This window comes from Mus caroli, unplaced genomic scaffold, assembly GCF_978045245.1.
Source record: "Mus caroli unplaced genomic scaffold, Mus_caroli_1 scaffold_3, whole genome shotgun sequence".
In the NCBI taxonomy this organism is placed as follows: Eukaryota; Metazoa; Chordata; class Mammalia; order Rodentia; family Muridae; genus Mus; species Mus caroli.
This window is the reverse complement of record NW_028227258.1, coordinates 151,664,828-151,681,477: the sequence shown is the minus strand read 5'-3', so window position 1 is coordinate 151,681,477 and position 16,650 is coordinate 151,664,828. Positions and strand designations below refer to the sequence as shown.

The 16,650-nt window shown below is 44.8% G+C and overlaps 1 protein-coding gene across 3 annotated transcripts in view; it reads right to left on the bottom strand.

Annotated features, from left to right (window-relative positions):
- Pag1 (phosphoprotein membrane anchor with glycosphingolipid microdomains 1) overlaps positions 1-16,650 on the bottom strand; it is a 150,476-nt gene that overhangs the window by 95,214 nt on the left and 38,612 nt on the right. For 2 of the 3 annotated variants that reach the window (XM_021158325.3, XM_029475223.2), the window contains exon 2: positions 4,088-4,146. The exons of the other annotated variant lie outside the window; for it this stretch is intronic. The gene's annotated coding sequence lies outside the window, so the exon portion shown is untranslated. The remainder of the gene's footprint in view (positions 1-4,087; positions 4,147-16,650) is intronic. 3 annotated transcript variants of the gene reach the window in all.

The window sequence follows — 16,650 nt, the reverse complement described above, 5'->3', positions numbered from 1 at the left end:
GTGAGGAAGCTTTGACTACTGCGACTCTGCCTTCTGAGTATCTAGGGAGCTGCTCTGCAATTCTCCTATGTTTATAAAGGTTTCTTCCCCCCACTCCACCCCCCAGAGCAGTATTTAAAGTCTGTATGGGCTTAGGGGAAACTGTCAGGAGACTATTAACCGACTTGGCAATAGTGGTATTCTCTGGGTAATGTGTGAACCAAGAAACTTAAAAAAAAATCCCAACTATCTGAAGTGAACAGACATATTTTCTTATGATGTAGAATATAATATGGGAAAAGAGAGGCAAAAATAAAAAATTAATGAGACCGACTGCAAAGTATTCTGTTGAGTGCTAGCTCAGAGCTAGCTAATTTACTGTTTCAGATTCCTGGCCGAACCTTCCTTGCTGCTTTTGGATGCTTTTCAAGGCACAGGCAGGTTGCTATTCAAATGAACTGCTCTCAAAAGTAAAGCTAACAGTGCATGCTGATTTTAACCTCAAGTTTCTGAGCCAAAGTGCCAAGCTTCAGAGAGAAGCTGGAGAGAGCAGTCATTTCCTCAGCCCTGCCGTCACCTTGCCATCGCTGCACAGCAAAGCAGTGGGAGCAGTTGTGGGAAGTTCTGCGGTGCCCTGCAAGTAACCTTTGACTGTAAAGCCATTTCAGGGCATCTAGGCTCTTGCCTACAATTGGAATGAATTAAAAATGAATCCCATTATCTCTCCCTCGATCCCCAACTAAGCAGCTCATCACTGTGTTAACTGTGGCTCCTCATGAAATGCAGTGTTGTTTTGAACTTAGAGCCCACGCCTCCCTGGGAAGTAATTTCTGTCTTCTCAGAGCCGGGGAACAGGAAACACACCTGAACACATGGGACACATATCTCAAGCACAGGCACAATGGAAGCCTGCAAATGGGTTCGTTCCCAAATTAAACATCACAGAATAGGCCACCATCATCAACAGGGTGATAGAGACACAGGCTGAACCTTCTTTTCCCTTGTGAAAACAGTACCGGATTTCAAGTTTAGGAAGAATGTAGCCAGTACTTTAGCACTGATATCAGCAGAGGAGTGAAAGACCTTGGGTAGGTTTTGGCGGTACTTCCTTAAAACACGGATATGAAAATCAAAAAGAGAAAACAAAGCTACATCGTTGAGAAGATGCTTGGGGGAGGTCAGAGGAAAAGAACAGCTTGAGGTCAATTTCTTCTCATGAATGCTTCTCTTTATTAGTGTTGGAGATGCTTCATCCATAGAAACCTAAATGGTCCAGACAGTAACTAGATGTTGTAGGTACAAAGATAGGATTAGAATCTTGCCCTGCAGCTCAGCATGCATAGGAAGGCCATATACAGGTGGCTAACAGCAACACTGTGATTTGAGATGCAGCTAATGAACTGTATGGATCCTGTGGTACTGAGAGGGCCAAGGAGAGCTTCTCAGAGGAGATGGAGACTGGGGTGGGTCTTGAAGGATGCTCCAGAATTGAGAAGAAATGGGGGGGGGGCAGAACATTCTCAGAAATGAGAGCAGTGTGCATTGAGTCTTGCTTGTGCATGTTTGTCTTAAGAGACATGACATTGTAGAACACTTCAAGAAATCCAGCCCTGGAACTGAGCGATGGTGGCTCACCCCTTTAATCCCAGCACCCGAAGGCTGAGGCTGGCAGATTTCTGAGTTTGAGGACAGCCTAGTCTACAGAGGGAGTTCTATGTCAGCCAGGATACACAGAGAAACCCTGCCTTGAAAAAACTAAACCAAGGAAATCCAGCCCCATAGAGCAGAGAAAAGCATCCTGGAGGGGTACCCAGGACTGGGCCACAGGGCTGCACAGCCAGGTGTCTGGGTCAGTTCAGGTGACAAAGGCACAGAGGTGTGGGAATCATGAGCAGGGACCTCAGTCAGGGAGAGCCACTCTGAAAGAAGCTACAGAAGTTGATTTCAGACCTGATCTGCACAGATGTGCACATGCGCATGGGTGAAGGCCAGGAACAATGTACTGACCAGTGGCAGCAGAGAAAATGAAGGGTCAGAAAGACACAATGAATATTAGTAACAGCAATTATGTGACCCTCTAAGCCAATATCCTGAAACTTTTGCATAATCTTAAATCCAGAATCTGGTATGGACTGAACGGGGAGGAGCCAGGCCAGGGCAGAGATTCCTGGCTTGAGTACTGGGTCAACAGGGATGCCATTAATTGGAGTATTGATTCCAGGAAAAGCAATCAGCTGCTAGCAGAAGAGAAGAGAGCCAGGTGGGGGAGGCAGTTTCCCTGTCATTTGGAGAGCTGCCTGAGACACTCAAATAGGGGTTATCAGAGGACTGGGGACAGGAATCTCGTCCAACAGAGAACAAACTGCAAATTCACTTTAATTTCGAAAGAAAAACAAATGACAAACAGAAAACTATCTTCACTGAAAAGCGTAAGAGTCAGGCCATAGGCACAAAGGGAGCAGACAGGGCTCTGCAGACACTGGGGGCCTTGAGTGTACTAGAGATGCATCTCATGTCTATTCCAAAATGCATGGTTCCCTGTTAAAGCTGATTGATCCCTGACTGGAGAACGTCCTGCACTTTAGGTCAACACTATATGTGTAAGGTGAGTTACTCTAGAGGAAACAGTGCTGTAGAGAAAGTATTTAATCCCTGAATCGAGATTCTTGTCAAATGTTGCAAGATCAGAGAAAGGCATTTATGGAGCACAGATAATCAAAGCTGTTAAGCACATATTCTTTAGCCTTAGTTAGCAAGGGGAGGAGGAGGAAGAGGAGGAGGAAGAGGAGGAGAAATCTGTTTCTAGGTTCTGTAATTGCTCTGCAAATGACTCAGCAGTGACCCAGCTCTCCTAACAGCAAAGACTTAACTCTGGATTTCTCACACAATGGTTTATTTTTACCAAGATGTGAGGGACTGGGAAAACCTAGACCAGATGGACCTTTTCCTCTGTGAGAGAGAGGCACAGAATGATAGTCTGTAATGGGAGCAGGTCAGGGAGGCCAGGACACTTGAGATTTCTAAATCTTTTAAATGGGGTGAAAATGGCACTTCAAGGTCAAGGATTCACTTTAAAAAGTGATAACCTGTAGTAATGCAATTGCTAAAACCCAGTGTGAAGGTCTTTGTGTGACTTGTCATTTGCTTAGGCTCGAGGATTTCACACTGGATTTGATTCTGTTAAATGCCAGTCCAAGCCCAGATCACTCAGGGGTTTCTGATGTAACTGGTATCAGTACTGATCATGGTCACAGTAAACACAGCCTCATGGTCCCGATGATGGTAGTGGTGGGGAGAGCTGTGTATACTGGTCATCCTTCACAGAGCTCAAGAGTCTGTGCAATTAGTATTCTCATCTCAGAATGAGGAAAGAGACTGAGATGGGGTAGCACTGGCCCTCCATGGAGGCACCGAGAAGCAGAGTGAGGACTGAGCCAGACACTGCTTGAGGAACTGTGCCCGTTGGTGTCTTGGTCTCTTGTCTCTGGATAGGAAATATCCCATATGTTAGCGCCTAGTGGACAGCTGGTGGAGCTTTTGAGAGGTGATTGACTTATTAGGGCTGAATTCCATCAATGGATTCAGCAGTTATGAGTTCAGCCTGAGCAGAGGCAGGGCTCAGAGGAAGTAGGCTGCTGGTGATGCCTCGAAAGGCTGTATCTTGTCCTTACACACTTCCTCCCTGGCTCTCTGCTTCCTCACTGCTAGGAGGGAGCAGCTTGTCCCACCATGCCCTTCAATCCGCCTCACTATGGGCCCAAAACGGATGTCGCTTCTGACCCCAACTGTGACCCCAAACAGACATCTCCTGCCGTTTCTATGTTGTTAGAGCAACATAAAACAAACAAGTTACCCTTGTGGCACAGTGGTCATGGTGTGACATCTAAGGTGGAACTAGCTCACACCTGGCTGGAGCTGTGCATCTGCATATGCAGGCTGGCTCACACCTGGCTGGAGCTGTGCATCTGCACATGCAGGCTGGCTCACACCTGGCTGGAGCTGTGCGTCTGCACATGCAGGGTGGCTAGATACTGAGTTACCTTAGAAGCAAGCTTGAATCATCAATATTAAAGATGGTGACTTAGATGAATAAATATCCTGAACTCACCAACTCCCAGCTTTGAAGTTGTGCTCCACTGTGGAAATCAGAGAAGAACTCAGTGTGTTCTAGAAAGGAATAAGAGGAAAATAGTTTTAAATTACTTATTGAACTAAAACTAAAAGATTAAAAAAGTTATTACCTTCTCCTTTACTTATTAAAAATTATGCAGTAAAGGAGGAAATTGACCAGTAAACTTTAAACTGTAGCATTTTAGTACTACAGAGAAAGGAGTCCTAAAGACGAAACTTGAAATGTGATCTTAAAATGCCCACAGAGCACTTGTTCTTGCAGAAGACCTGAGTTCAGTTCTGACCTTGGACACGGGTGCCCAGTGACTCACGCCTCTCCTTAGCTTCAGTGCCAGGCAATCAGATGCCATCTTATGACCTTCATGAGCACCAGTCCTGCATGTGGTACACATATACATGCAGGCAAAACACTCATACACATAACACAAACCAATCTAAATCTAAACAAACAGGTCTATGTAAGATAAATGTACACATGTACACAGTATACATATCCATGAAAGAGACAGAAATGATGCTGCAGATGTGTTATTTAGTTATGTCTCTGCCATATTTGAGTCACTGCTTCCTTCCTCCTCTTCCCAATCTACAGATTCCTACAGTAGGCATGTGTTATATATCACATACATAGCCGCAGACCTACACAATGGGCAATGTACCACAGACTTAAAACAGCTAGATACTGAAAGGGGGGGGGGGGAGAGGGAGGAAGAGAGGGAGATAGGGAGAGAGGCGGGGAGGGAGATAGGTGGAGAGAGAGAGATTGGGAGAGACAAAGAGGGAGGGGGGATATGAAATGAAAGGGTGAAGAACTATGCGCTAATTGCTAGCATGGATCTAGCCATGCTATTTACTTCTTCAACTTGAAATACACTGTAATTTAATACAGTGCCTTATGCTTATTAACAGTAAGATTGTATCACTTATAAAGATCCCGTCCTGCAAGAGGTGTGACTAAAATTTGAGAAATTGAACTCAAACCTAAAATTCTGCTTTTGTAGGATGGTTCTTAGGTAGACTTCGTCTTCTTCTTCTTCTTTTTTTTTTTAGTTTTTTGAGACAGGGTTTCTCTGTGTAGCCTTGGCTGTCCTGGAACTCCCTCTGTAGACCAGGCTGGCCTTGAACTCAGAAATCCTCCTGCCTCTGCCTCCCAAGTGCTGGGATTAAAGGCGTGCGCCATCACGCCCAGCTTAGGTAGACTTCTTAAGTTTGTGTCATGGAAGGGAGATTCTTGGAGAGTGGGGAGACATAAGAGCTGGTGGAGATTGCTTGAGGATGAATCCTGAGGTAAAACAGTGACTCTTTTATGCTTTCAATTTGTTTCTGTTTTGGTAAAGCTTAAAAAGGGAAGGACAAATTGTTCCTTAGAAAGAAATGATAAGGAAAGCAATGTTAGAGTGGGCAAAGAGCTGCCCAGGTGAGACCCTGCCCAGGTGAGACCCTACGGGAACCAGCAGGACCAGAGCTGAGAGACGGCAAAGAGACACAGTGGTTCCACCCAAGGAAGGTGATGGTCCCGCCATGAGTTGCCCAGGCGAGACTCTGTGGGAATCAGTAAGGTCAGAGCTTGCCACTACATCCTAGTTCAAGCCCTGGCCATGTGATCTAAGAGCCTTTGATTGTGTACTCCAGGAGAAAGCAGTGGAAGGTAAGAGAAAGTTGCTCAGCAGGAAGTCAGGAGAAGGTAGCAGCTATGCCTGTTGTCTCTGCCTTCAGACTTTCAGCAGTGTGAGCCCATGGGAACTCCTCTCAGCCATCTGCTGGGGAAACTCCCAACCCAGAACTACTCAGGTCACACCTCAGTGACACTGTGGCTTCCGGACGGTTTCCACACCAGCCAGAAAACCATCATTTAACAGGAGAGGGAATCGCAAGCTCTGAAGACAGCATCAGAAACAAGAACTTGGGAATGATGCCCGAGCAAAGTGGAGATGACCCAGGAAGCCCTGCCTGCTGACTTACCACACTGGCACGGAACAGATCCTCCGCCCCAGCCTGCCTCTGTCCCACCCCAGCCTCCCTCAAGCTACCCCGTCCACTGCCCTCTCACAGATACTGGCTCGGGGGCTGAAACCACACCATGGAAGACACAGCTAGTGACCTGGTCCCAGATGTCCAGGTCTCATTAGAGAACTGCACTTAACAGCAACACTCAATTTCATAAAACAAACATGGCTATGTGTGGAGTCACAGATTAACCCCAGTACAGTAACCATGAGGGAATTCAATACCCTATTGTCACCAATAAAGGCCTCCAGACAAAAAAGAAACATTGGGGTTACATGAAGGCATAAGTGAAAGGACACTAGGAAGACACATACAAGACTCCACTCAAACACTAAATAGTTCAGTTTTCTTAGCAGCACACACAAATTTCTCCCAAAGAAGCCATGTTTTAGGACACAAAGCAATCCTTAATAGTTATAGGGATACTGGAATAACATTATATATTGCATCTCGCCATGATAGAATAAAGCAAGATATCCACAGTAAGAGAAACCACAGAAAACACACAAACTCATGGGCACCAAACAATACACTATTGGATAATGAATGGCTCACTGAAGAAATTAAAAAAAAAAAAAAAACCTCTAAAATTAAAAAAAAAACAACAACAAAACCTCTAAAATATGTATGAACACTAAATCTATGGGACATAATGGAGGCAGCAGTGAGTTTCCAGCCCTCAGTGCCTACATCAGAAGTTTTAAGCAAATAAGCAGCTGAATGAGGTACCTTAGGGTCCTGGAAAAACAAGAATTACCCAATGCAGGAGATGGGAAGAAATAATTAAGATCAGGGTAGAAATTAATGAAATACAAGTAAACAAAAAACATTACAAGGAACCAATGAAATGAAAAGTTAGTTCTTTATAAAGACAAACAAGATTGACAGTCAACTTAACTAAGAGCGAAAGAATACCCACAAGCGAGAAACCCGGAAATGAAAGGGAGACACTGCTATACACACCAATGCAATTCAGAAACCATCAGGATCTACTATAAAAACCTGGATTATACTAAATTGGAAATTGAATTTTTACATACATATGGTTTACCAAAATTAAACCAAGATGAAATAATTTAAAGAGATCTATAGCCAACAATAAGATATGAAGACTCCCAACTAAAAAATAGCCCAGGACTATATGCAGTCACAGTGGAATTATATCAAAACTTCACAGAAGAACTAACACCATTACTATTCAAATCATTCCCAAGAACACGAAAGGGAAGAATGAATGCTCCCAAATTCTTCTTAGGAAGTCAGTATTAACCTGATACTAAAACTTTGACAACAACAACAACAACAAAAAAAGAAAATTTCAGGCATATCTCCCTGATGAACACAAATACAAAAATTTCTAATAAAACACTGGCAAACACCAAAAAGATCATTCATCGTGATCCAATGGGCTTCACTACAGGAAGGCAGAGATGCTTTGATATACATATATCAATCAATGTAATCCGTCATTTACATGGACTCAGACAGCAATCATAGAATCATTTCATCAGGTGTAGAAGAGGCTTCCACAAAATCCAGTATGCCTTCCTGATAAAAGTCAGAGAGAAACTAGGAATGGAGAAAGCCTACCACAGCATTAAAAGGCCACCTGTCAAAAAGCCAGCATTATCAGAGTGATGTTTTTATGCACTGTGTAAGATTGTCTCTGTATTAGACAAATGCTGGTTTCTGAACCTGCAGAGATTTGATCACACGTAGGACCTTGCGTGACCTGTCTCGGTGTTTTGCAAACATTCTCTCTCTCACCTTCTGTTAGCCAATAGCAAAGCAAGAAAGATAGGAAGGCAGGACTTCCGGGCAGAGCTGGGAACTCTGGGGAAGATCTCACATGGGGAGATGCAGTAGAACATGAAGGAGGAAGCAGGCCGGGAAGGAAGGAGAGGTAACCGACCAGCCATGTGGCCAAACTTAGACAGGTATAAATGGGATAATTGGCTATAAGCTGGTCAGGAACAAGTCTAGCATTCATTAAGTTCTAGGCATTCATAAATAAATGTAGTCTTCGTGTCATTATTTACAAGCTGCTGCCCCAGAAAGTCCCAACATCATGCTAAATGGAGAAGAGCCTAAAGCATCGCCACTAAGACTAGTAGGAAGCCAAGGCTGTCCCCTCTCTCCACTTCTATTCAACAGACTTCTTGAAGTCTCAGCTGCAGTACTAAGACAAGAAAAGGAAGGAGTGCCATGTAAACAGGAAAAGAAGTCACTGCATCCTTGATACACTGTGCAGATGATATGATCCTGTGCATAAGAGACTTTAAAGACTCCACCAGAGAAACTATTAAAGCTGATAAACACTTTCAGAAAGATGGTAGTATAGAAATTAATGTAAATAACCAAAAGCCTTTTTATATTCCAACTGCAAAAACACTGAGAAAGAAATTAAGAAAACAACCCTGTTCACAACTTTGAAATCAACATAAGCAGGTAAGAAAGACCTCCAGGGGACAGGAGAGAGAAACGGGGAAACTCTAGAAGATGGACAACATAAGCAGGTAAGAAAGACCTCCAGGGGACAGGAGAGAGAAACGGGGAAACTCTAGAAGATGGACAACATAAGCAGGTAAGAAAGACCTCCAGGGGACAGGAGAGAGAAACGGGGAAAGTCTAGAAGACGGAAAGACCTTATACACTACTGCGTTGGAAGGAGACCTACTGTGAAAACAGCCCCTCTACTAAGAACAACCTATTAATCTGAATGAAACCCCAATCAAAATTGCAGATATATACAAACTTTATATGGAAGCACAAACGTCAATGCTAGCTAAAACAATTCCGTACAAAAAGAATACTACAGGAGATAGTACACTCAATTCAACTAATACTACAGAGCCATAGTAAGAAAGATAGAATGGTTCTGGCACAAAGCAGACCCAGGTCATGGAAAAGAATAGAGGATCCACATATAAGTCCACATAATTACAGTCACCTAATGTTAGACAATGATGCCAAAAATATGCATCTGAGAAAAGTTAGTGTCTTCAACAAATGGTGCTGGGAAATCTGGACATCAACATGTTGTAAAAAAACTAGATCCCTGTGTTTCATTTTACATAAAACTCAATTACAAATAGATCCAAGGCCTCAATGTAAGACATGATGCCCGGGAATGTGATTCAACACTGGGGCACAGGATAGGGTTTCCTAAACAGCGCTGAGGAAATTACACCAACTCTTGACAAGTGGATCTCGTGAAGCCAACGCTTCTGTATAGCAAAGGAAATGAGTAACTGAACGAAGAGGCAGCCCACAGGGTGGGAGAGAGATTTTCCAGCTCTGTATCTGGAATACATAAGGAATCCAAATAACCAAACTCCAAAATACAAATGACCCAAATTTAAAATCAGGCTAAGGAGCTAAACAAGTCCCACACTCAGCCATCAGGGAATGTATAATGCAACGGCGTTAAGATCTCCTGTCATCCAGTCAGGAGGCCATCATACAGGCTATAAATGAGAACATCGTTAGCATGGGTGTGACTTTGGAGTACACTGAAAGTAAGCGTGGCTACAACGTCTATGAACATCAGCCTCCTTCGCTGCTAGTGTCCTTAAGAGTAAGTGGCAGAATGGGCTCTTAAAGGAAGGTCTTGCATTTTGTGACTTGGGTCATTGCCATCTTAGAGACAGACAGTTGCTGCTCTCTTGCTGGGAGGACCACAGGAGTCAGAGGCCAGGCCAGAATCATTCAATGCTGACTGCTTGCATCTCTGTGTTGTGTCCCAGGAGAAGAGCAGTGAGGTTGACTAAATCCTCACTTCAGCCAGCAACCTTCCTGAGGTCCTTGACTGAGACAAGGGACAGAAACTTTTGAAGAGAGTTTAATTTTGGTCATGTTTTAGTCCTAATCTTCAAAGGGCCTGGTAGGCTCAACAGTTTTTACTAAACAGCATTTTTAGATACAAATGAGTGAGAACACAGGGGCATTCCTTAGTCCTAGCTATTGAAAAGATCAAGAGGGCTTTAAATATATATGTTTTTCTAATTCTGTTTTAAGCTAATCCCATCTCAATAACTGCAACTATTTTAAATCTCTCCATATACCCATCCCTGTGGCCCCTGGAGTTTTGATACTGATGAAAACAGACAGATTTTCCTGTCCGCATGGAGCTTAGTGGTAGAGAAGAGGTTGAGCTGTCCACCTGGCAGGCAGCTGTGGTGCTCTCTGAAGGAATGAAAGCTCAGGATCAGGAGTGGGTGGGTATGCGGGCTGGGCTGAGAGGCCAGCACACAGTGGGGGAGGGGAGGCCAGCACACAGTGGGGGAGGGGAGGCCAGCACACAGTGGGGGAGGGGAGGCCAGCACACAGTGGGGGAGGGAAGGCTAGCACACAGTGGGGGAGGGGAGGCCAGCACACAGTGGGGGAGGGGAGGCCAGCACACAGTGGGGGAGGGGAGGCTAGCACACAGTTGGGGGGGGCTAGCACACAGTTGGGGTGGGAGGCTAGCACACAGTTTGGGGGGGGGGGAGGCTAGCACACAGTGGGGGAGGGGAAGGAAGGACTTGCGGTCTGGAGACTGAGCTGTCTACCAGAGGCAACCCACTTAACAGGAGGAAGTCTTCATTTGACCCATGGTTTCAGAGGGATTGTGGGCCATCATGGTGGGGAAGGCAAGCTGTTGGTTCCTTCTTTTGGTAGGACATGAGGTAGAGCAGCTTCTCACACTGATGGATCAGAGGAAAGCAGAGAACTGAACTATGGCAGAGCCTGGCTGACCCCCCAAGAGCCTGTCCCTAATGCTTTGTCCCAGCCAGCCCTCATCCCTTAAACACTCCATAGCTTTCCAAAACAGTCCCAGAGCTGGTGAACAAGCTCTCCAGACTTGAGTCTATGGAGACGTAGATCCAACCTGTGAGAACATGACTGGCAGGCAGTTAGTTATACAGAAGGAAGAAGGACTGAAGGAGCAGCAGACAGGAGACCTGGAGCACGGGCCATGCAGGCCCTCTCAGCCCTACCCGTAGCAGACGGGAGCTGATGGACTCAGGAAACCGTGAGTTCTGGAGGACTGGAGCTTTAGTATGCAAGTTTAAAGAAGAAAGGGAGAAAGTCTAAGCAAAGACTCAGGCTGGAGGCAAAGGTGACTCCAACGAGACAGCATGAGAGCTAGTTAATCAAGCAGGAAGGAACGGCACGTGAGTACAGAGGGAGGAACAGAGGGGTAAGTAGGATGGGAGTGGGAAACAGAGAGGAGTTTGGGGAGAAAATGGGTTAGACACTTCCTACTCAAAATACAGTCTTTGAACCAGCAGCTTCAGCAATACCTCAGGGCTCTTTAGAAATGCAGGTCTCAGACCTATAGGATCTGCATTTTAATACTGTCACAGATGACTCAAATACACAATAAATCTGGGAAAGAATTAACTGTCCTAATTACTGTTACATTCAATCTAAGATGAACAACTCGCTCCCTGCATAGAAACAGTAAGACCCTGTTCAGACAGTATGTGAGCAGGTTTGAGGTGATGGCCCTTCCAAGGCCTGGCTCAGATTTGGCCCCTATGGATCATTTGCATTTTAGAAGTCTGCCTCACACCCTCAGCCTGTGGTCTTCATGCCCTTCTAACAGGGGTGGAAGGCCTCAGCACCACTCCTACCTGTGCCTCTTCTCCCTGGCTACAGGTGGAGGGCATCCTTCTCTTCCCAGGACCACAGTCCAGATCCACTCCTCCATTCTCCTTACCTACCTGTGAGCGGTTAACGGGATGTGCAGCATCCTGTCATGTCTGTACAACTCTGTATGCTCAGAGAGACAGTAAGAGGCATTGGTGCAAAGTAGATGAAATATCATTTATGGCTTTTTAAGATTTATCTTTCCAATTCAGTAATCATCTATGGGTTCGTGTTTTCCTTAATATGGGTAGGCTGTTTTCACCCTTTATTGCTAGGTTTATGTATAGAAACAACAGGTACGTGTGACAATACTGAGTGAACAGGGCTGAGCCTATCTAATCAATGCAGGCTTTGTCCTCACCACAGCTTCATTCCTAATAAGCAGCGTGACATTTTATGAACCCAGACACAACCTCCCGCACAAAGGCCTGCATACGAAGCAAGAGACAAACACAAACATGGAAGCTTTCTTTCTATTTTTTCCCTGAGGCACAATTTCAGGGGCTGTCACATAATCAGGTTTCTTGTGGTTGCTGACTGTGATTAGGTTTTCAGACATCATGCTACATAACTCCACCCATCTGCCCCTCAGACAGTGCACACACATACTGCATGGAAGCCACGCCAACATCACCCTGCAGGTGGAACAGCTGCAGTCTGAAAGGTGAACTGATGAAGCCAGTAGATGGTAGGGCCAAGTTTCAAAACAGTGTATCAGATTTCACAGCGACTCCTCCATGGATGCACGCCTGTATGCTGAGGGCATGGTATGCATTATTTTCTCTGCATGGCTGTATTCCTATGTATGTGCATATGATCATTATTAATTATCACATGTGTTCATATGAGTCAGAGAAGGTTAAATGAAGGGTTTCTAATTTCACTACTAGTATTTAGTTGGGAAACCCTCAAGTAGATAGAACAGACCTATGATAGTCCAGTTCTTGCTGAGTTAGAATAAATCAGTTCCCCGAGTCATCCTAGCATCTCTCTTCTAACCAGGGATTCAGTTCTAATAAACTGGCTTATCACCATGGCTACTAGATGTTGTTTCCAGCACATTGTCTGGATGGCCCTCAGGAGTAGATCCAGCTCTGCCTTCAGGAGTCAGTGCTGCCTACTTCTGTTCCTTTGATCCCATCCTCAGGCTAGGTCAGTAGACCTGTGTGTACAGAAGATCGAGTACCAAGCCAGCCTTCCTCTGATATAATGACCGAGAAACTTTGGATGCACTGGCCCCCTCCTCGGTAGTGCCCACAGCTCTGTGATTCAGAGATAGTGCTGTCCACTTCTTCCCACGGTGATTCACAAGAGTGACGGCTGGGTCAAAGCCCTGGACAGGAAGCACTGAGAGTCAGTCAATGAACCTGTGAGGACACACTTGGGGTTTAACCCCAAGTTAAGCCGAGGCAGCTGCACAGTCAGTCACAGGGTTAAGGTTTGGGGCTGATGAGGCCAGAATCAGTCAGTCTTCAACAAAAGCAATTCAGAAATTGACCTTTCCACTCCCAGTTTTCACCAGGAAGAGAGAAGCAGAAATCTTGTTTTATGTCAAAAATATACTTCGTTTACCAGAGATTAGAAGGAAAAAAAAAAAAGATGTTGAATACAAATATTCTATGGTCCATCTAAATATATGCTTTCGTTCTATTTGAATGTACTCAATGTCTGAATGGGCATATATCATAACTTAGTATTTATTACTGTCTTTATACATATTTCTGTCTTCTGTTGTCAAGTCTGGTAAGCTGGGACTAAATCTATCAGTGCTTTCTGGTGTGCACATGAAATTGTAATACATAATTACATATTAAGGAGTGTCTGATAGAGATTAATTATGAAGAATGAGGACTGTTGATCCCATGGGAGGGTCACTGGTGAAAGCCCCCATCTTTCCTGCAATGTCATAGAGCCATCTAGTTGACAGACACATGTGCACAGGGATCAACAGAACTAAGTGCTGAGAAGTCGGTGGACCAGCAGTATCAGCATTGTAGAGCAGTATCAGGACTCCTCTACAGGAAAACAAAACACAGGCCGCAGGCCACACCTATGAGTCAGGATCTGCAATTTACAGGACACCCTAGTTCCTCCTATGCATGTTAGTCGAGGAAGCATACACTCAAGGCCTGTCCAGTTCAACTGTGTCATTTTACAAGTGAAGAGGTGTCAGGCCTAGACAGGCTGTGGAACGAGTAATCTGTCCTTTTGTGGGACTCCACATCTAGATTCCAGTGTTGTACAGCCTTTGGCTTACTCCGCAATGCTTTTCTTCCCTGACCCTACTATGGGGTGTTGGGATTTAAGATGTGAATAAGCCACACTCTGTGCCATACAGAGAAGCATGTCAGACTGCTTGTGGTTGCTTGTCACGGGGTCTGTATTCTTTCTCTAAGATTTAATTATGTGTATATGTATGCACATCTGCATGGAGGTTTCTGTACACGAGAGTGCTGGTGCCTATGGAATTCAGATGAAGGCATTTTCTGGAGCAGGAGTTACAGGCAGTTGGTTGTACACTGCCGCACCTGGATGCTGGGAGTTGAAATCAGGTTCTCTGCAAGAACAGCGCACGTTCTTAACAACCGAGCCATCACTCCCCCTGATGTAGGGCATTCTTCCAATGCCCTAAATACATTTCCAAGATGCTGGGATGGAGTTAGAGATGAGCATTGCTCAGGAGTAGGCTTGTTCATCACATGCTGCTTTGGGGGAGTGAAGACACAGATAACGTGTGAAACTGGACACGCAGTGGGCTGAAAGCTGCTTCTGTGTTATTTCTACATATGTGTGGTCCAGTCATGTAGCCCTGACCACTCTTCTTCTCTAACCCCATTTTTTACCTTATGCCAAAGCCACAAGGATGTGCATTGCACATCAGCTTAGACTCACTAACAACCCCAGAACTGTATTTGAGTTCCACTGGTCTGCAAGGTTCCTGAGGCATCTTCTAAAGCAGCTCCTCCCACACCCTGCCCTGCCAGTGCGGTTATTATATATTCCTAAAACAGACTCGGAACACTAATTTCTAAGCAGGAGAATTTGATTCTGGTTATTTCCCTCTAGATTTCAGCTGGGAAAGTAGCCAGAATGTGAAGGATATTCAATAATATTCAGATTCATCAGTGTTGCACCACTCATATTTTAAGAGGCTGAAAGGGACAGGCAGGCTCTTTACTCTATCTGTCTGGCAGACATCCGTCTCTCCACTCACATGCAAATAGCAACTGGTCTCCTCCCATCATATGGTACCTTTTCTGGAAAAAATCATTAATTTTTCCAGGTGTGAAGAGATTGTATTTTTGTCCGTAACTAACATTTCGTCTACCAATTTAGGAATCATACCATAAAAGTATACATGGGATTCAAGGGTGCTGTGCTGAAGGAGGTAGGCTTAAAAAACATGAGAGTGTTCAATCAATAACTCAGGATGTAGGAAGAATATTAAAATGCTGCTGAAAGTAACACACTGAGAATCAGTGCAAGGGGATTGCTTGATCTAGGTTCTAGAGCTTCCTAAATAAACTGTGGCTCTCTGAGAAGGGCTGAGGGGTCCCTGGCTCATCTGACTCCCTTGTGAGTTGGGGCTTTGGCACAGGATGCTACCAATCTGTCACCTCCCCCTGGACTTGATCTTTCCAACTCCCCACCTACCCAGTTCAAACCGGTCTTTCTGCTCTCTTGAGTCAGAATGCTGATTGCTTATGCTGGTCCTTTCTTACATCGGGAAACCCACTCAGCAGAGCTCTGGGAGAGGAGGAACGGCAGCTCCCTGAGATGGGACTCCAGCCTCTCAGACTTGGGCATCACTGCTCTGGTGCCTGTGGTCCCACAACCATCAAGCTCATGAAACAGGAAGTAGATCCGTGAAGATCCAGACCACCTGTACAGGCCCACTGCTATGAATGGCTCTGAACACTCAGAATTAAAACCATGGAAGGTTTCTGCTGGCTTATGGCCGTCAAGGTTTTTTTTTTGTTTTGTTTTGTTTTTTGAGGGGGTGGTATATATGGTTTTTTTTTGAGGGGGTGGTATATATGGTTTTTTTTGAGGGGGTGGTATATATGGTTTTTTTTGGAGGGGTGGTATATATGGGGTTTTTTGGTATACATCATTTGGTTGTATCTTATTTGAGTACACATCACGTAGTTCTATGTTTTTGTGGCATACATTATTTAGTTGTATATTTTTTCATGTACCTGTTTATTCTGGCAAAGTGAAAATAACCTGTTTAAAATCAACTTCAAAACTTTAAAATCTATTATTAATGATACTTTAAAAGCAAATATCTGAAAAGACTTGATGCTAAGGCAGGAGTTATGAGTAAGCACTGCAGAGACTGCTGGAGGGGGATGCTCTGAGCCTAACTCAGCCTGGGCTACAGTTTAAAGCCAGCCTAAGTAAGAATGTCTCCAAACAACAATAACAGCAACAGTACTCCAAAACATCCGCACTCTCCAAACAAAACAAGCAAAAGCTGAGGCCACTCAATTAATTCCCTGTATGTGGGGGACTTTTCTTTGCTGGGCCTTAGGAATGAACAAATAAGACCTTAGGTCTCTTTCCTGGCCAAGGTCTTGCCAAAGTATTCTTTCTATACCACGAATTGGTGTGTCTTGAACACACTGAGCTATCTGGGTTTAGCACATAGGCTAAGTCAGGACAAATATCTAAAGGCAGAAATGGGTGTTCTACTGAGACATCAGGAAAAACTCACGGATGACAAAGTCCCAAGCCCAAGCATGGCTCTGTCAAGTGCGAGCCTCTGCCATTCTTGAGCCATGTGTCTGTCTTCTCCAGCAGCCAGTGCTGTGGCTGACAAGGCACCTGGCACTACTGCATTCTCTGACAACACCACCCTCCTACGGAGACTGTGTGATTCCCACTCACAGAGGAGAA